The 22265-nt window shown below is 35.3% G+C and overlaps 8 pseudogenes; all 8 read left to right on the top strand.

The window, feature by feature from the left end:
- Window positions 1-1392: 1392 nt before the first annotated feature.
- On the top strand, window positions 1393-3975 carry LOC131641124 (probable amino acid permease 7; annotated as a pseudogene).
- A 396-nt stretch (window positions 3976-4371) lies between these two features.
- On the top strand, window positions 4372-12249 carry LOC131641123 (probable amino acid permease 7; annotated as a pseudogene).
- A 460-nt stretch (window positions 12250-12709) lies between these two features.
- LOC131641122 (probable amino acid permease 7) lies at window positions 12710-14700 on the top strand (annotated as a pseudogene).
- A 454-nt stretch (window positions 14701-15154) lies between these two features.
- On the top strand, window positions 15155-16239 carry LOC131641125 (probable amino acid permease 7; annotated as a pseudogene).
- Window positions 16240-16831: 592 nt separating this feature from the next.
- LOC131641121 (probable amino acid permease 7) lies at window positions 16832-17990 on the top strand (annotated as a pseudogene).
- Window positions 17991-18403: 413 nt separating this feature from the next.
- On the top strand, window positions 18404-19530 carry LOC131641120 (probable amino acid permease 7; annotated as a pseudogene).
- Window positions 19531-19987: 457 nt separating this feature from the next.
- LOC131641119 (probable amino acid permease 7) lies at window positions 19988-21140 on the top strand (annotated as a pseudogene).
- Window positions 21141-21648: 508 nt separating this feature from the next.
- The window catches only part of LOC131641128 (probable amino acid permease 7), a 1032-nt pseudogene continuing 415 nt past the window's right edge, over window positions 21649-22265 (top strand).

The raw sequence follows: 22265 nt of genomic DNA, 5'->3' as shown, positions 1-22265 counted from the left end.
TATATTAATTTAATTAATATTAAAACTCAGTTCCCCTCCCCTCCCCTCCGAATCCCTCTGATTCGGGGGAACACAAAAAGTGTCATTTGGAGGGATTTTGCTCCCCTCCCCTCCCCTCCTCTCCCCTCCTAAAAATTGAACCAAACACATTTCATTTTAAATATTCTCTCCCCTCCCCTCGCTCTACCTCGAACCAAACACACCCTTAACGTTGCTGTGTTGTTGATATTGAAAAAGAAAAGAGAGAGATAATAGAAAGAAGGAGAGAGAGAGAGAGAGAGAGAGAGAGAGAGAGAGACTCGTAGCGTTTAGTTTTCTATTTCTTTTAGTGTTTCAATATTTTTTTAACAATAATATTCCAAATTGGGCCCCCATGTTTATGAGGCCCAATGCAATAGCACTGCTTGCACCTGGTTGGGGTCGGGCCTGGGTGTCAGTCATCCTTACAATATCACCTAGTATAGCTACTCCTTTAATGCATCTAATACCCCTCCCCCCAAAACTCAAACTCGTAACAACTCTGAGTTTGTGTCTAAGTTCCAAAAACTTGGTAGATGCTAAGGGTTTTGTAAGAACATCAGCAATCTGATCAGTACCAGGAATGTGAAGCACGGAAATTTTCTTAGCTAAGACTTTCTCCCTGACAAATAACAAGTCAATCTCCATATGCTTGGTCTTGGAATGCAGAATGGGATTATGAGCAAGCAGAAGAGCAGAGAGGTTATCACAGAGCACCACAGGAGGCTTGGTGACTATGTGAAGTTCTTGCAGCAAGGTCTGGATCCAAAGCAAGTCAGCAGTTGCAAGAGCAAGAGATCTATATTCAGATTCTGTGCTAGAACGAGCCACAATCAGTTGCTTCTTAGACCACCATGTAATAAGATTATCACCAAAGTATATAGCTGCTCCTGAAGTACTTCTTCTATCATCAGGGTCAGAGGCCCAATCAGCATCACAAAAGACTTTGAGAGAAGGAGGAGCAGAAGGAGATAAGGGAGAAAGGCACAGTCCATGACTTTCATCCTCATCTCTCTTTTCATCAAGTTTCCTCATTTATATTTGCATCTATGTTTCTTTTCATGCTTTGTTTCTCAAATGATTTGTCAAACTTTCGCCTCTTCATGCTTTGTTAATGTTTCATTTTTTCATGCCTTTGTTATTGTTTTATTAAGCATGATACATAGATTCCAAACTGCATCTCTTTTATTGAAAGTATGATATTGTATTTTTTCATAAAAATGATAACTTTACCTCTTTTTGTGAGGCTATTACATTTGCTTTCAAACTATGTTAAATTTTCATTTTGATCATACAAATTGCTCATAGTTCCTTTTATTTATATTATATGCAAAACACTTCATGAGCTTGAACTGGATTGATTCTTAGATACAAATGGATGGGAATAGCTCTCTTCAAATAACAAGAACTTCTTTTGGGGCTTATGATGATGATGGACATGCCAAAAGAACAGGTAAAATCACTTGTCTAAAGTATCATAAGATTCATATATGTATAAAGATTGCTCCAATTGAATACTGATGTTTTCTTTTTTGTATTTTGCAGGAAATGTGAAAAGTGTTATGGCTCATATAATCATAACTGTTATTGGCTCTGGTGTTTTTTCTTAGGCGTGGAGCATTTCTAAATTAGGATGGATTGGAGGGCCAGTTTCTCTACTTTGTTGCGCAACAACTACATGCATTTCTTCATCCCTGTTATCTGATTGCTATAGGAGTCCCGATCCTGTGACCGGGAAAAGAAGCCACTCTTACATCAATGATGTTAGAGTCGATCTTGGTAATAACACTATACAACATAGATACACTTTTCATGAACTACCATAACAATTACAACTTCTAGTTGAGTTTACTGTTGATTCAGGTATGAAAAGAACATATGTGGCTGGTTTGCTTCAATTTTTGGTCTTGTGTGGGACTTCGGTTGCCTATGTAATTACCGCAACAACCAGTTTGAGGTACTTTGATAGGATCGTGGAGTTAGATTAGAGAATTTAAATATTTTACTTGAAAGTTAATTAGTTAATGATATGTATTTTAGGGTCACTATATTTTAGTATTCATTACTTGAAAGTTAACTATCATTAGTATTAAGCTAATTGTTGTGGTGTGATTCTTTGTCACGATGGATAGTGTGGTTGAAGTATAGGAGGGTATTTTAATGGAAGGCCGTGGGGCGTTTATCATCTCTGTTTCTGTGAGTTCGACTGGGTCCGGACGGTAGTGTAATTTTTGGTGTCGACTGAAACAGATTGGATTTATTTATAGTGGTTATACAGGTGCTGAATTTAGCTTAGTCAATGGAGATGCTGTCATTTTTTTTTGTCATATACTGCATAAAAATAATTCTTCTTATTATTCCTATTAATTTGGAATGGAGCTGGTATCTTAGCAGTTGGTCTCATTATTAGGATTGGGATGTGTTCCAAGTATAGGAGTTTTTTGGTGTTGGATCTGCTTGTCATTTTGGTGTTGGATATGCTTGTTAGTTGTACTGGCAATAATTATAATGTGTTGTTACAATATGTCTTTATGTATGGGTGTGTTTTGTATTTGTTTTGAATTGGTGTTCTTTGTGGCATCACTAATGCGCTTTAATAAACTTGACTTAACAAAAAAAACATTCATTTTACCGTTACCTACCTGCCAACAATCCAATGACACATGTTTATTCTACTAATTCATAATACATGGCTATTGTGATGTCAAATTGTTATCACAAGTAAGGACACAATGCTCCTTGTAGTTATGGTGGTAACTTATATATGATGCTATTCGGACTTGTTCAGATTCTGATGTCATTTATACCGAATCTCCATGACATGGCATGAGTTTCAATTGTGGCTGCTATTATGTCATTTTCATAATCATTCATTGGAGTAAGACTAGGCATAGCAACTGTTATAAGTAAGACTAAATTTCCATCATAAAAATATTACTATTCCAGAATCCATCTTATAATTGTTATTGATAATGCTTTGGTTTCACTTGCAGAAAACGGAACAATTATGGGAAGTGTCACATGAGCACAAACTGCTAATGTTGCTGAGAAAGTCTGGTTAATCTTCCAGGCCCTTGGCGACATTAGCTTTTCCTATCCATACTCCACTATCCTTCTTGAGATACAGGTACCTTCAATATTTCATACTCAAATTTGATGAGTAAAGGCTGATTTTTTTTATATATATACATATTAAATAAATTATTGACTTTTGCTGAGAATAAGACACTTTAGCGTCTCCTCCATCAGAGCATCTAACCATGAGAAAGGCCTCGGTGATTTCAATCGCAATTACAACACTCTTATACCTATTTTAGGGATGTTTTGGATAAGTGGCTTTTGGAGATGCTGCTCCGGGAAATCTATTGACAGGGTTTGGACTTTATGAGCCTTTCTGGCTTATTGACATTGCCAATGTCTGTATCATCATCTAGTAGGAGGATTTCAGGTACTATCATAATCTCTTACCAATCAATTTTAGTTCATACCTCATACTAAATCATTTACACTTTTCAAGGATTTTATTTGTATCGTCTTTTTCGGCAGATATGTTGTCAACTAATATATAGTACTGTGGATAGATGGTTCTCAAAGAAATACCCGAACAGTGGATTTATGAATGATTTCCACGGAGTGAAACTTCCTCTGTTACCTGCTTTCGAGGTAAACCTTTACTGGTTCAGTTTTAGAACAGCCTTTGTGATTTCAACCGCTGGAGTTACAATTTTATTCCCTTACTTCAACCAAGTGCTTGGAGTTTTAGGAGCAATAAACTTCTTGCTATTGGTTATAAATTTTCCAGTTGAGATGTACCTAGTACAGATGAAAATTGAAGCTTGGAGTAAAAAATGGATTGTTTTGAGGATGTTTAGCTATGCATGCTTTATTGTAACAATGGTAGGATTAATTGGATCTTTTGAAGGAATCATTGCGAAACTCAGCGGAAGAGGTCATTGACATCATTACATACCTCTTAATAATGCTTACTTTAATTTAGGTATGTATTTGCTATTGCAGTTTTTCAGTGTTTTACATTCAGTTCTCTTAATAATGGTTTCTTTAGTTTAGGTACGTATTTGTTATTGCACTTTTTCAATGTTATCTGGATTCTGTTATGGAGTTTCCAGGGCTATAGCTGGGATGAGTTTCCGTTAGCGCTTTGGTTCTTCGGAGCTTTTGCATCGTATATTTTCCCCGTCTTTATTCAACTGTGGATTTTTTTGGGCATTTGGTTGTGATATTTGTGAATTATTTTATTCGTGGGTGTATAAATATACATATAAATATATTTATTTATTTATTTATATATTTACGCACGCGCGCATATTTATACACACACACACACACTCATTTATCGACATGGCATGGATTTCAATTGTGGCTGCTATTATGTCATTTTCATACTCATTCATTGGAGTAGGACTAGGCATAGCAACTGTCATAAGTAAGACTGAATTTCCATCATAAAAATTTTACTATTCCAGAATCCATCTTATAATTGTTGTTGATAATGCTTTGGTTTCACTTGCAGAAAACCGAATAATTATGGGAAGTGTGACAGGAGCACAAACTGCTAATGTTGCTAAGAAAGTCTGGTTAATCTTCCAGGCACTTGGCGTCATTAGCTTTTCCTATCCATACTCATTTATCCTTCTTGAAATACAGGTACCTTCAATATTTCATACTCAAATTTAATGAGTAAAGGCTGATTTTATATATATATATATATATATATATATATATATATGTATACATATTAAATAAATTATTGACTTTTGCTGAGAGTAGGACACTTTAGCGTCTCCTCCATCAGAGCATTTAACCATGAGAAAGGCCTCCCTGATTTCAATCGCAAATACAACACTCTTATACCTATTTTGTGGATGTTTTGGATAAGCGGCTTTTGGAGATGCTGCTCCAGGAAATCTGTTGACAGGGTTTAGATTTTATGAGCCTTTATGGCTTTTTGACATTGCCAATGTCTGTATCATCATTCATCTAGTTGGAGGTGTGAATACAAGATTACACTCAAAGATGTTTTTGATTCATGGAAAACTCAAATGAGCATTCAAACAACAAGGAGGAATCAGAAAAGCAAAGCATTTGATCACTCATAAAGCACAAGGTGATCCACTATGCATATAAGTCGACTCAACACAAGCTGGACATGAAAAATGCAGAAAATCAGCAGTTAGGTCGACCTACTGTCAACCTAGGTCGACCTAAAATAAAGGAAAATCCATATACCTCTGCTAGGTCGACTCACAGACCATTTAGGTCGACTCAAAATGAAGAAATCTTCACATCAGTCTGCTAGGTCGACCTACATGGCAACTAGGTCGACCTAATCTGTGAAAATGTCCCCAAAATGCATCAGAAGAGGATTCTGGTCGACCTACTCCTTCAACAGGTCGACCTAACTGGGAGAAAAATTCTGCAAGCTCTGTTAGGTCGACCTAAGCACTACAAGTGGTCGACCTAACTGATCAAGAAAGTTCAAAAATCAGTTTTTCTTGGTTCTAACTGTTATGCAATCATATATATTGTGCAAGGGTAATTATTCAAGCAAAACCAACGACTGAAAGATACACAAACGCTTCTCATCTTCGTTCTTCATCATCTCCAACACAATTACACATAATCATTCTTGCGTTGCGGGTTAGTGATGAGTTCGATAACGTCCATGGAACGGAATTGAAGATTCCTAGTGGGTGAAGGTTTGTGGGGTTTGTTGGTGAATAAAATCTGCGGGTTTTGTCCTCCACGACGGGTGGTTCTTGGGGGTTTTTATCAAGAGGCGTTCATTGAGGATTCGGCTGAGTGTAACGATTGAGGAACGGGGAGTTCAAGGAATCAAGACACTGCAGAAGGGAATCAAAGTGAAGCTCTTGGATAACCTTGATCTGGCTCAAGATTAAGGGGGAAGAAGATTCAAAGGATCGACATAATTGGTTTATCGTTTATCGCTTTGTTATCTTCTTTGTATATACTACTTTCAACATTAATGAAAGATTACCCAATTTCAATTTGGAATTGGGGGCAGACGTAGTCGTAGCGAGGACGATCGACGAACTGCCTAAACAAATATCGTGTTCTTGTCGCTTTTACTTTCTCTTTTTACTTTCTGTTCATAATTGGTTATAAGCACCAAGTGTTTGTGTTTTTGCTTAATCCAATCTTACTGCATTGCAAATCAAAGTTGTCAATCTAGAAGTTAATTGGATTTCAGTTGTTAAACGTATTGGTTAGCTATCATATTACTTCACCATCAATTCCACTTACTCTTTGGTTTTGAAACACATACGACCTTTGCAATAGCGGTCCAGAATAGACGCAAGTCGATTCAGAACCGCTTTCGCTCGAGTCAGTAGAAAAATCCTTAAAAAACTTAGTGAGATCTATTCACCCCCCCCTCTAGATCTTTAGGCCAGCGTCTAACAAGTGGCATCAAGAGCTCTGGTTTATTCCGTGCTACGTGAAACACTTATTGGAAAGATGGCTTCTGGACCTAAAGGGGCTCATAATAGAGCTCCAGTTTTCAACGGAGAAAACTACGGCTATTGGAAGGATTGTATGTGTGTCCATATCAATGCAATTGATAGGAACATCTGGACAGCTATTGTCAATGGTCCATTTCAGATCACTATGACAAATGCAGCTGGTGCAGTTGTTCCAAAACCAGAAGATACTTGGAATGCTGAAGATGAAAAGAAATATGCATACGATTGGAAAGCGAGAAACATTCTAATCTCAGCTCTAGGAGTTGATGAATACTATCGCGTTTCCCATTGTAGATCAGCTAAAGCTATGTGGGACACATTGCAAGTTGCCCACGAGGGAACGGATGATGTCAAACTAGCTAGGATCAATACGTTAACTCAAGAGTTCGAACTCTTCCACATGGAAGATGGTGAATCCATCGAAAACATGCAGAAGAGATTCGTTCATCTGAAAAATCGGTTAAATTCTCTTGATAGACCTGTTTCCAATGCAGTTGCTACTAACAAAATCTTAAGATGTTTGAACAGGGAATGGCAACCTAAAGTTACAGCAATAAAGGAAGCAAATGATCTAAACACTTTAGACATCACAACTCTATTTGGTAAACTAGAGGAACATGAACAACACCTTAAATGCCTTGACATGCATGAGAAAAGGACAAAGAAAGAAAGAACATGGAGAAAGAGGTAGAGAAGAAGTCAATAGCTCTAAAAGCTTCGAGCTCCAAGACCTCAAAACGAGAGCCAAAGGATAGTGACACAAGTGATGACGAAGACTCCGATGATGAGGAAATGAGACTGTTTGTGCGAAGATACAACAAGTACATAAAGAAAAATAGAGCAAAACTCTCCGGAAAAAGCTTGATTAATCATAGGAAGCAATTAGACAAGTCCAAACAAGATGATAACAATAAAAGAAAATCCAAAGGCCCTTGTTCCAATTGCGGCAAAGATGGTCATTACAAACCGGATTGTCCATATCTCAAAAAGGAGAAAGACAAGAATCAAAGCAAAAGTCACAACAAGTCTAGAAGAGCCTACATAGCATGGGAAAGTGATTCCTCAAGTGAAGACTCATCAAGCGATGAAGAAAAATCAGCAAACCTATGTCTTACGGCTCATCAACACAAGAAAAAGAAACGTGTAAGTCATCTTAAACCTGAACTTGTAGATAAGGTATCTCATGCTCAATTAAAATTAGCTTTTGAAGAACTACATAGAGATGCAATTGAAGCTTTCAAACTTTTGGCCTCAAATAAGAAAATTTTTTCATATCTTGAATCAAAAGTTGAGAAGACCGAAAAGGACATGGAAGCTTTAAAACAATCTATGCTAGATATTCAAAAGGAAAAAGTTGAGATAGATCCTACATCATGGTTTGGTTGTGAGACATGTCATATTTGGCAAAAAGAAGTAAGAGATCTGAAGGCCAAGTTAGATAAGGCTCTACAACCAAAAGTGACTTTTGCGGTTGATCCAAATAAGTTCAAAAGATCGTATACTCCTTTATATAGTAAATACACTTTTGTACCAAAAGTATCAACTAGCAAAACAGCATATTCTCATCATATTACCTGTCATTATTGTTGCAAAAAGGGACATACCATTGAAAAATGCAAATTTAGGAGAATTTTAGTTCCTAAAGGAGTATTTCAATGGTTGCCTAAGTGCAACAAATTGTGTACTCACCATCCAGGACCCAATGAAGATTGGGGACCTTCCACTCTAAATTAATTTTGCAGGAAAAGTGTCTTGACATTGCCGAAAGGTTGTGGTTCCTTGATAGCGGATGTTCAAGACACATGACGGGAGACATATCACTCTTTGTTGAGTTCCACGCAAAGAAAAAGGGGTATGTCACCTATGGAGACAACAATCGGGGAGCTATACTTGGTAAAGGAAGTGTAAGCCCATCTATTGAAAACATTGTCAAAGATAAGAAGACGAAAGTGAAAATGTTGCAAAGGAAGATGCTAAGAAAGAGAAAGATGAGTCTCATGACAGTGTTGAAAAAGAAAGCATCTCAAACAATGAAGAACTTCCTAAGGCCAGGACAAATGTAAAAGATCATCCAATCGACAACACAATAGGGGACATCTCAAAGGGCGTGACAACACGCCTCAAGATAAGTAACTTTTGTTATCATTCTGCTTTTGTTTCACAAGTTGAACCGAAAAACGTGAAGGACGCATTACTTGATAAGCATTGGCTAATGGCCATGCAAGAAGAATTAAACCAATTTAAACGGAATGATGTTTGGGACTTTATCTCTCATCCGGGAGATCATCAAGTAATCGGTACTAGATGGGTTTTTTCGTTATCACTAGAAACAAAGCTAGATTAGTTGCTCAAGGTTACAATCAATAGGAAGAATTTTCTAAGCTTATGCAGAGTGAATTTGAGATGAGTCTCATGGGTGAGCTAAATTTCTTCCTTGGCCTACAAATCAAGCAACTCAGTCATGGAACGTTTGTGAATCAAACTAAATATTGTACGGAGCTGCTCAAAAGATTTGGAATGAGTGAAGCAAAGGAAATTGACACACCTATGGCAACAAATACAAATCTAGACAAAGATGAGAAAGGTAAAGAGGTTGACGTGAAACTATACCGAGGTATGATAGGTTCACTATTGTATCTTACTGCTTCAAGACCAGACATTATGTTTAGTGTGTGTATGTGTGCAAGATATCAATCTTGTCCAAAAGAATCTCACTTGAAAGCTGTCAAAAGAATTCTGCGATACTTACGTGGAACTGCTACATATGGCCTATGGTATCCAAAAGGAAATGAGTGTCATTTGGTAGGATTCTCCGATTCAGATTTTGCTGGCTGCAAATCCGATAGAAAAAGCACTAGTGGAACGTGTCATCTATTCTCAAACTCATTAATAAGTTGGCATAGTAAGAAACAAGTATCGGTTGCATTATCCACTGCTGAGGCAGAATATGTAGCTGCTGGAAGCTGCTGTGCACAAATATTATGGCTCAAGCAACAACTTCTTGACTTTGGTATTAAGCTTGATCACATACCTATCATGTGCGACAACACAAGCGCCATAAACTTGAGTAAAAACCCTGTCTTACACTCACGTACCAAACACATTGAAATAAGACATCACTTTCTACGAGATCATGTAGAGAAAGGAGACGTTACTTTTGAACATGTAGAAAGCAAGAAGCAACTAGCTGACATCTTCACCAAACCGCTAGCAACGGAGCAATATTTCAACATTCGTAGGGAATTAGGGATACTCGATATCTCTAATTTGGGCTAATTACGTTTGTTTTCTCTTAATATTATTTCTTTACTTTATGTATATATCTATTTGTCTTGCTAACAATTTTTTTTAGCATAAAGGTAGCTCATCATCAAGCCAGGCGTCATATTGAAAAAGCGGTAACGCAATTGGTGTTCACTTCCAAAAAAAAAAATTATTGATACTATAATATGCTATCAATTAACATGCTTATAGTGACCTCATGCATAAAAACTGCTCCTGCTCACATATGTGTCTCATTCTACCATTAACTACCTTTTACCTACTATACTATACATGCTAGCATTATTATCTATGGTTCTCTTGTTACTCTTCTATTCTCCTGTTTTCTCTTTTTGATGTTGACAAAGGGGGAGATAGATGCTGGATGTACGGGGGAGCTTTGTTGAGAGATTGCCCTGTTGAGAGATAGATGCTGGATGTACGGGGGAGCTCTGCTGAGTCTTTATCATTTACTACCAGAGCTTAGTTGAATGGTTTGCCATCATCAAAAAGGGGGAGTATGTGAATACAAGATTACACTCAAAGATGTTTTTGATTCATGGCAAACTCAAATGAGCATTCAAACAACAAGGAGGAATCAGAAAAGCAAAGCATTTGATCACTCATAAAGCACAAGGTGATCCACTATGCATATAAGTCGACTCAACACAAGCTGGACATGAAAAATGCAGAAAATCAGCAGTTAGGTCGACCTACTGTCAACCTAGGTCGACCTAAAATAAAGGAAAATCCATATACCTCTGCTAGGTCGACTCACAAACCATTTAGGTCGACTCAAAATGAAGAAATCTTCACATCAGTCTGCTAGGTCGACCTACATGGCAACTAGGTCGACCTAATCTGTGAAAATGTCCCCAAAATGCATCAGAAGAGGATTCTGGTCGACCTACTCCTTCAACAGGTCGACCTAACTGGGAGAAAAATTCTGCAAGCTCTGTTAGGTCGACCTAAGCACTACAAGTGGTCGACCTAACTGATCAAGAAAGTTCAAAAATCAGTTTTTCTTGGTTCTAACTGTTATGCAATCATATATATTGTGCAAGGGTAATTATTCAAGCAAAACCAACGACTGAAAGATACACAAACGCTTCTCATCTTCGTTCTTCATCATCTCCAACACAATTACACATAATCATTCTTGCGTTGCGGGTTAGTGATGAGTTCGATAACGTCCATGGAACGGAATTGAAGATTCCTAGTGGGTGAAGGTTTGTGGGGTTTGTTGGTGAATAAAATCTGCGGGTTTTGTCCTCCACGACGGGTGGTTCTTGGGGGTTTTTATCAAGAGGCGTTCATTGAGGATTCGGCTGAGTGTAACGATTGAGGAACGGGGAGTTCAAGGAATCAAGACACTGCAGAAGGGAATCAAAGTGAAGCTCTTGGATAACCTTGATCTGGCTCAAGATTAAGGGGGAAGAAGATTCAAAGGATCGACATAATTGGTTTATCGTTTATCGCTTTGTTATCTTCTTTGTATATACTACTTTCAACATTAATGAAAGATTACCCAATTTCAATTTGGAATTGGGGGCAGACGTAGTCGTAGCGAGGACGATCGACGAACTGCCTAAACAAATATCGTGTTCTTGTCGCTTTTACTTTCTCTTTTTACTTTCTGTTCATAATTGGTTATAAGCACCAAGTGTTTGTGTTTTTGCTTAATCCAATCTTACTGCATTGCAAATCAAAGTTGTCAATCTAGAAGTTAATTGGATTTCAGTTGTTAAACGTATTGGTTAGCTATCATATTACTTCACCATCAATTCCACTTACTCTTTGGTTTTGAAACACATACGACCTTTGCAATAGCGGTCCAGAATAGACGCAAGTCGATTCAGAACCGCTTTCGCTCGAGTCAGTAGAAAAATCCTTAAAAACTTAGTGAGATCTATTCACCCCCCCTCTAGATCTTTAGGCCAGCGTCTAACAGGAGGATATCAGGTACTATCATAATCTTTTACCAATCAATTTTAGTTTATACATCATACTAAACCATTTACACTTTTCAATGATTTTATTTGTATAGTCTTTTTCGGAAGATATGTTGTCAACCAATATATAGTACTGTGGATAGATTGTTTTCAAAGAAATACCCGAACAGTGCTTTGTGAACGATTTCCACGGAGTGAAACTTCCTCCGTTACCTGCTTTTGAGGTAAACCTTTACAGGTACCGTTTTTGAACAACCTTTGTGATTTCAACCGCTGGGGTTGCAATTTTATTCCCTTACTTCAACCAAGTACTTGTAGTTTTAGGAGCAATAAACTTCTGGCCATTGGCTATATATTTTCCAGTTGAGATGTACCTTATACAGATGAAAATTGAAGCTTGGAGTAAAAAATGGATTGTTTTGAGGATGTTTAGCTATGCATGCTTTACTGTAACAATGGTAGGATTAATTGGATCTTTTAAAGGAATCATTGCGAAACTCAGCGGAAGGGGTCATTGACATGATTACATACCTCTTAATAATGGTTACTTTAATTTTGGTATGTATTTGCTATTGCAGTATTTCAGTGTTTTACATTCAGTCCTCTTAATAATGGTTTCTTTAATTTAGGTATGTATTTGTTGTTGCTCTTATTCAGTGTTAGCTGGATTTTATTATGGAGTTTCCAGTGCTATAGCTGGGATGAGTTTCCGTTAGCGCTTTGGTTCTTCGGAGCTTTTGCATCGTATTTTTTCCCCGTCCTTATTCAACTGTGGATTTATTTGGGCGTCTGGTTGTGATTTTTCTGAATGATTTTATTCGTGAGTGTGTATATGTGTATATATATATATATATATATATATATATATATATATATATATATATATATATATTTATATATGTACGCGCGCACGTTTATATATATATATATATATATATATATATATATATATATATATATATTAACTCATTCGTTGACATGGCATGGGTTTCAATTGTGGCTGCTATTATGTCATTTTCATACTCATTCATTAGAGTAGGACTAGGCATAGAAACCGTCATAAGTAAGGCTGAATTTCCATCATAAAAATATTACTATTCCAGAATCCATCTTATATTTGTTGTTGATAATGCTTTGGTTTCACTTGCAGAAAACAGAACAATTATGGGAAGTGTGACAGGAGCACAAACTGCTAATGTTGCTGAGAAAGTCTGGTTAATCTTCCAGGCACTTGGCGACATTAGCTTTTCCTATCCATACTTAACCATCCTTCTTGAGATATAGGTACCTTCAATATTTCAAACTCAAATTTAATGAGTAAAGGCTGATTTTATATATATATATATATATATACATATTAAATAAATTATTGACTTTTGCTAAGAATAGGACACTTTAGCGTCTCCTCCATCAGAGTATTTAACCATGAGATAGGCCTCCCTTATTTCAATCGCAATTACAACACTCTTATACCTATTTTGTGGATGTTTTGGATAAGCGGCTTTTGGAGATGCTGCTCCGAAAAATTTGTTGACAGGGTTTAGATTTTATGAGCCTTTATGGCTTATTGACATTGCCAATGTATGTATCATCATTCATCTAGTTGGAGGATATCGGGTACTATCATAATCTTTTACCAATCAATTTTAGTTTATACTTCATACTAAACCATTTAAACTTTTCAACGATTTTATTTGTATCTTCTTTTTCGGCAGATATGTTGTCAACCAATATATAGTACTGTGGATAGATGGTTTTCAAAGAAATACCCGAACAGTGGCTTTGTGAACGATTTCCACGGAGTGAAACTTCCTCCGCTACCTGCTTTTGAGGTAAACCTTTACAGGTACAGTTTTAGAACAACCTTTGTGATTTCAACCGCTGGGGTTGCAATTTTATTCCCTTATTCCAGAATCCATCTTATATTTGTTGTTGATAATGTTTTGGTTTCACTTGCAGAAAACAGAACAATTATGGGAAGTGTGCAGGAGCACAAACTGCTAATGTTGCTGAGAAAGTCTGGTTAATCTTCCAGGCACTTGGCGACATTAGCTTTTCCTATCCATACTTAATTATCCTTCTTGAGATACAGGTACCTTCAATATTTCATACTCAAATTTAATGAGTAAAGGCTGATATTTTATATATATATATATATATATATATATATATATATATATATATATTTATATATACATATTAAATAAATTATTGACTTTTGCTAAGAATAGGACACTTTAGCGTCTCCTCCATCAGAGTATTTAACCATGAGATAGGCCTCCCTGACTTCAATCGCAATTACAACACTCGTATACCTATTTTGTGGATGTTTTGGATAAGCGGCTTTTGGAGATGCTGCTCAGAAAAATCTGTTGACAGGGTTTAAATTTTATAAGCCTTTATGGCTTATTGACATTGCCAATGTCTGTATCATCATTCATCTAGTTGGAGGATATCAGGTACTATCATAATCTTTTACCAAACAGTTTTTGTTTATACTTCATACTAAACCATTTACACTTTTCAACGATTTTATTTGTATTGTCTTTTTCGTCAAATATGCTTTCAACCAATATATAGTACTGTGGATAGATGGTTTTCAAAGAAATACCCGAACAGTGACTTTGTGAACGATTTCCACGGTGTGAAACTTCCTCCGTTGCCTGCTTTTAAGGTAAACCTTTACAGGTTCAGTTTTAGAACAACCTTTGTGATTTCAACCGCTGGGGTTGCAATTTTATTCCCTTACTTCAACCAAGTGCTTGGAGTTTTTAAGAGCAATAAACTTCTGGCCATTGGTTATATATTTTCCAGTTGAGATGTACCTTGTACAGATGAAAATTGAAGCTTGGAGTAAAAAATGAATTGTTTTGAGAATCTTTATCTATGCATGCTTTACTGTAACAATGGTAGGATTATTTGGATCTTTTGAAGGAATCATTGCGAAAATCAGCGGAAGAGGTCATTGACATCATTACATACCTCTTAATAATGGCTACTTTAATTTAGCTATGTATTTGCTATTGCAGTTTTTCAGTGTTTTACATTCAGTCCTCTTAATAATAGTTTCTTTAATTTTGGTTTGTATTTGGTGTTGCTCTTTTTCGGTGTTAGCTGGATTTTGTTATGGAGTTTCCAGTGCTATAGCTGGGATGAGTTTCCGTTAGCGCTTTGGTTCTTCGGAGCTTTTGCATCGTATTTTTTCCCCGTCCTTATTCAACTGTGGATTTATTTGGGCATCTGGTTGTCATATTTGTGAATGATTTTATTCGTGATAGTGTGTGTGTGTGTCTATATATATATATATATATATATATATATATAAACATGCGCGCGTACGTATATAAATATATATATATATATATATATATATATATATATATATATATATATATATATATATATATTCACTCATTCATTGACATGGCATGGGTTTCAATTGTGGCTGCTATTATGTCATTTTCATACTCATTCATTAGAGTAGGACTAGGCATAGCAACTGTCATAAGTAAGACTGAATTTCCATCATAAAAATATTACTATTCGAGAATCCATCTTATATTTGTTGTTGATATTGCTTTGGTTTCACTTGCAGAAAACAGAACAATTATGGGAAGTGTGCAGGAGCACAAACTGCTAATGTTGCTGAGAAAGTCTGGTTAATCTTCCAGGCACTTGGCGACATTAGCTTTTCCTATCCATACTTAACTATCCTTCTTGAGATACAGGTACCTTCAATATTTCATACTCAAATTTAATGAGTAAAGGCTGATATTTTACATATATATATATATATATATATATATATATATATATATATATATTTATATTTATATATACATATTAAATAAATTATTGACTTTTGCTAAGAATAGGACACTTTAGCGTCTCCTCCATCAGAGTATTTAACCATGAGATAGGCCTCCCTGACTTCAATCGCAATTACAACACTCTTATACCTATTTTGTGGATGTTTTGGATAAGCGGCTTTTGGAGATGCTGCTCCGAAAAATCTGTTGACAGGGTTTAAATTTTATAAGCCTTTATGGCTTATTGACATTGCCAATGTCTGTATCATCATTCATCTAGTTGGAGGATATCAGGTACTATCATAATCTTTTACCAAACAGTTTTAGTTTATACTTCATACTAAACCATTTACACTTTTCAACGATTTTATTTGTATCGTCTTTTTCGTCAAATATGTTTTCAACCAATATATAGTACTGTGGATAGATGGTTTTCAAAGAAATACCCGAACAGTGGCTTTGTGAACGATTTCCACGGAGTGAAACTTCCTCCGTTGCCTGCTTTTAAGGTAAACCTTTACAGGTTCAGTTTTAGAACAGCCTTTGTGATTTCAACCACTGGGGTTGCAATTTTATACCCTTACTTCAACCAAGTGCTTGGAGTTTTTAAGAGCAATAAACTTCTGGCCATTGGCTATATATTTTCCAGTTGAGATGTACCTTGTACAGATGAAAATTGAAGCTTGGAGTAAAAAATGAATTGTTTTGAGAATCTTTATCCATGCATGCTTTACTGTAACAATGGTAGGATTATTTGGATCTTTTGAAGGAATCATTGCGAAAATCAGCGGAAGAGGTCATTGACATCATTACATACCTCTTAATAATGGCTACTTTAATTTAGCTATGTATTTGCTATTGCAGTTTTTCAGTGTTTTACATTCAGTCCTCTTAATAATGGTTTCTTTAATTTTGGTATGTATTTGGTGTTGCTCTTTTTCGGTGTTAGCTGGATTTTGTTATGGAGTTTCCAATGCTATAGCTGGGATGAGTTTCCGTTAGCGCTTTGGTTCTTCAGAGCTTTTGCATCGTATTTTTTCCCCGTTTTTATTCAACTGTGGATTTATTTGGGCGTCTGGTTGTGATATTTGTGAATGATTTTATTCGTGAGTGTGTATATATATATATATATATATATATATATATATATATATTTATTTATTTATTTATATATATATATATATATATATATATATATATTTATTTATTTATTTTATATATATATATATATATATATATATATATATATATATATATACACACACACACACACACACACTCACTCATTGACATGGCATGGGTTTCAATTGGGGCTGCTATTATGTCATTTTCATACTCATTCATTGGAGTAGGACTAGGCATAGCAACTGTCATAAGTAAGACTGAATTTCCATCATAAAAATATTACTATTCCAGAATCCATCTTATAATTGTTGTTGATAATGCTTTGGTTTCACTTGCGGAAAACAGAACAATTATGGGAAGTGTGACAGGAGCACAAACTGCTAATGTTGCTGAGAAAGTCTGGTTAATCTTCCAGGCACTTGGCGACATTAGCTTTTCCTATCCATACTCAACTATCCTTCTTGAGATACAGGTACCTTCAATATTTCATACTCAAATTTAATGAGTAAAGGCTGATTATATATATATATATATATATATATATATATATATATATTAAATAAATTATTGACTTTTGCTGAGAATAGGACACTTTAGCGTCTCCTCCATCAGAGTATTTAACCATGAGAAAGGCCTCCCTGATTTCAATTGCAATTACAACACTCTTATACCTATTTTGTGGATATTTTGGATAAGCGGCTTATGGAGATGCTGCTCCGGGAAATCTGTTGACATGGTTTAGATTTTATGAGCCTTTATGGGTTATTGACATTGCCAATGTCTGTATCATCATTCATCTAGTTGGAGGATATCAGGTACTATCATAATCTTTTACCAAACAATTTTAGTTTATACTTCATACTAAACCATTTACACTTTTCAACGATTATATTTGTATCGTCTTTTTCCTTAAATATTTTGTCAACCAATATATAGTACTATGGATAGATGGTTTTCAAAGAAATACCCGAACAGTGGCTTTGTGAACGATTTCCACGGAGTGAAACTTCTTCCGTTGCCTGCTTTTAAGGTAAACCTTTACAGGTTCAGTTTTAGAACAGCCTTTGTGATTTCAACTACTGGGGTTGCAATTTTATTCCCTTTCTTCAACCAAGTGCTTGGAGTTTTTAAGAGCAATAAACTTCTGGCCATTGGCTATATATTTTCCAGTTGAGATGTACCTTGTACAGATGAAAATTAAAGCTTGGAGTAAAAAATGAATTGTTTTGAGAATCTTTATCCATGCATGCTTTACTGTAACAATGGTAGGATTATTTGGATCTTTTGAAGGAATCATTGCGAAAATCAGCGGAAGAGGTCATTGACATCATTACATACCTCTTAATAATGGCTACTTTAATTTAGCTATGTATTTGCTATTGCAGTTTTTCAGTGTTTTACATTCAGTCCTCTTAATAATGGTTTCTTTAATTTTGGTATGTATTTGGTGTTGCTCTTTTTCGGTGTTAGCTGGATTTTGTTATGGAGTTTCCAATGCTATAGCTGGGATGAGTTTCCGTTAGCGCTTTGGTTCTTCAGAGCTTTTGCATCGTATTTTTTCCCCGTTTTTATTCAACTGTGGATTTATTTGGGCGTCTGGTTGTGATATTTGTGAATGATTTTATTCGTGAGTGTGTATATATATATATTTATTTATTTATTTATGTACGCGCGCGCATATATATATATATAATATATCTATACACACACACACTCACTCATTGACATGGCATGGGTTTCAATTGGGGCTGCTATTATGTCATTTTCATACTCATTCATTGGAGTAGGACTAGGCATAGCAACTGTCATAAGTAAGACTGAATTTCCATCATAAAAATATTACTATTCCAGAATCCATCTTATAATTGTTGTTGATAATGCTTTGGTATCACTTGCGGAAAACAGAACAATTATGGGAAGTGTGACAGGAGCACAAACTGCTAATGTTGCTGAGAAAGTCTGGTTAATCTTCCAGTCACTTGGCGACATTAGCTTTTCCTATCCATACTCAACTATCCTTCTTGAGATACAGGTACCTTCAATATTTCATACTCAAATTTAATGAGTAAAGGCTGATTATATATATATATATATATTAAATAAATTATTGACTTTTGCTGAGAATAGGACACTTTAGCGTCTCCTCCATCAGAGTATTTAACCATGAGAAAGGCCTCCCTGATTTCAATTGCAATTACAACACTCTTATACCTATTTTGTGGATATTTTGGATAAGCGGCTTATGGAGATGCTGCTCCGGGAAATCTGTTGACATGGTTTAGATTTTATGAGCCTTTATGGGTTATTGACATTGCCAATGTCTGTATCATCATTCATCTAGTTGGAGGATATCAGGTACTATCATAATCTTTTACCAAACAATTTTAGTTTATACTTCATACTAAACCATTTACACTTTTCAACGATTTTATTTGTATCGTCTTTTTCCTCAAATATGTTGTCAACCAATATATAGTACTGTGGATAGATGGTTTTCAAAGAAATACCTGAACAGTGGCTTTGTGAACGATTTCCACGGAGTGAAACTTCTTCCGTTGCCTGCTTTTAAGGTAAACCTTTACAGGTTCAGTTTTAGAACAGCCTTTGTGATTTCAACCACTGGGGTTGCAATTTTATTCCCTTACTTCAACCAAGTGCTTGGAGTTTTTAAGAGCAATAAACTTCTGGCCATTGGCTATATATTTTCCAGTTGAGATGTACCTTGTACAGATGAAAATTGAAGCTTGGAGTTAAAAATGAATTGTTTTGAAAATCTTTATCCATGCATGCTTTACTGTAACAATGGTAGGATTATTTGGATCTTTTGAAGGAATCATTGCGAAAATCAGCGGAAGAGGTCATTGACATCATTACATACCTCTTAATAATGGCTACTTTAATTTAGCTATGTATTTGCTATTGCAGTTTTTCAGTGTTTTACATTCAGTCCTCTTAATAATGGTTTCTTTAATTTTGGTATGTATTTGGTGTGTCTCTTTTTCGGTGTTAGCTGGATTTTGTTATGGAGTTTCCAATGCTATAGCTGGGATGAGTTTCCGTTAGCGCTTTGGTTCTTCAGAGCTTTTGCATCGTATTTTTTCCCCGTTTTTATTCAACTGTGGATTTATTTGGGCGTCTGGTTGTGATATTTGTGAATGATTTTATTCGTGAGTGTGTATATATATATATATATATATATATATATATATATATATATATATATATATATATATATATATATATATATTTATTTATTTATGTACGCGCGCGCATATATATATATATAATATATATATATACACACACACACTCACTCATTGACATGGCATGGGTTTCAATTGGGGCTGCTATTATGTCATTTTCATACTCATTCATTGGAGTAGGACTAGGCATAGCAACTGTCATAAGTAAGACTGAATTTCCATCATAAAAATATTACTATTCCAGAATCCATCTTATAATTGTTGTTGATAATGCTTTGGTATCACTTGCGGAAAACAGAACAATTATGGGAAGTGTGACAGGAGCACAAACTGCTAATGTTGCTGAGAAAGTCTGGTTAATCTTCCAGTCACTTGGCGACATTAGCTTTTCCTATCCATACTCAACTATCCTTCTTGAGATACAGGTACCTTCAATATTTCATACTCAAATTTAATGAGTAAAGGCTGATTATATATATATATATATATATATATATATATATTAAATAAATTATTGACTTTTGCTGAGAATAGGACACTTTAGCGTCTCCTCCATCAGAGTATTTAACCATGAGAAAGGCCTCCCTGATTTCAATTGCAATTACAACACTCTTATACCTATTTTGTGGATATTTTGGATAAGCGGCTTATGGAGATGCTGCTCCGGGAAATCTGTTGACATGGTTTAGATTTTATGAGCCTTTATGGGTTATTGACATTGCCAATGTCTGTATCATCATTCATCTAGTTGGAGGATATCAGGTACTATCATAATCTTTTACCAAACAATTTTAGTTTATACTTCATACTAAACCATTTACACTTTTCAACGATTTTATTTGTATCTTCTTTTTCCTCAAATATGTTGTCAACCAATATATAGTACTGTGGATAGATGGTTTTCAAAGAAATACCTGAACAGTGGCTTTGTGAACGATTTCCACGGAGTGAAACTTCTTCCGTTGCCTGCTTTTAAGGTAAACCTTTACAGGTTCAGTTTTAGAACAGCCTTTGTGATTTCAACCACTGGGGTTGCAATTTTATTCCCTTACTTCAACCAAGTGCTTGGAGTTTTTAAGAGCAATAAACTTCTGGCCATTGGCTATATATTTTCCATTTGAGATGTACCTTGTACAGATGAAAATTGAAGCTTGGAGTAAAAAATGAATTGTTTTGAAAATCTTTATCCATGCATGCTTTACTGTAACAATGGTAGGATTATTTGGATCTTTTGAAGGAATCATTGCGAAAATCAGCGGAAGAGGTCATTGACATCATTACATACCTCTTAATAATGGCTACTTTAATTTAGCTATGTATTTGCTATTGCAGTTTTTCAGTGTTTTACATTCAGTCCTCTTAATAATGGTTTCTTTAATTTTGGTATGTATTTGGTGTTGCTCTTTTTCGGTGTTAGCTGGATTTTGTTATGGAGTTTCCAATGCTATAGCTGGGATGAGTTTCCGTTAGCGCTTTGGTTCTTCAGAGCTTTTGCATCGTATTTTTTCCCCGTTTTTATTCAACTGTGGATTTATTTGGGCGTCTGGTTATGATATTTGTGAATGATTTTATTCGTGAGTGTGTATATATATATATATTTATATATATATATATATATATATATATATATATATATATTTATTTATGTACGCGCGCGCATATATATATATATATATATATATATATATATATATATATATATATATATATATATATATATATATATATATATATATATATATAGACACACACACACACACACACACACTCACTCATTGACATGGCATGGGTTTCAATTGGGGCTGCTATTATGTCATTTTCATACTCATTCATTGGAGTAGGACTAGGCATAGCAACTGTCATAAGTAAGACTGAATTTCCATCATAAAAATATTACTATTCCAGAATCCATCTTATAATTGTTGTTGATAATGCTTTGGTTTCACTTGCGGAAAACAGAACAATTATGGGAAGTGTGACAGGAGCACAAACTGCTAATGTTGCTGAGAAAGTCTGGTTAATCTTCCAGGCACTTGGCGACATTAGCTTTTCCTATCCATACTCAACTATCCTTCTTGAGATACAGGTACCTTCAATATTTCATACTCAAATTTAATGAGTAAAGGCTGATTATATATATATATATATTAAATAAATTATTGACTTTTGCTGAGAATAGGACACTTTAGCGTCTCCTCCATCAGAGTATTTAACCATGAGAAAGGCCTCCCTGATTTCAATTGCAATTACAACACTCTTATACCTATTTTGTGGATATTTTGGATAAGCGGCTTATGGAGATGCTGCTCCGGGAAATCTGTTGACATGGTTTAGATTTTATGAGCCTTTATGGGTTATTGACATTGCCAATGTCTGTATCATCATTCATCTAGTTGG

The sequence above is a fragment of the Vicia villosa genome, unplaced genomic scaffold (assembly GCF_029867415.1).
Source record: "Vicia villosa cultivar HV-30 ecotype Madison, WI unplaced genomic scaffold, Vvil1.0 ctg.003521F_1_1, whole genome shotgun sequence".
Lineage (NCBI taxonomy): Eukaryota > Viridiplantae > Streptophyta > Magnoliopsida > Fabales > Fabaceae > Vicia > Vicia villosa.
The sequence above is the reverse complement of the archived record's forward strand: the minus strand, read 5'-3'. Positions and strand labels throughout refer to the sequence as shown.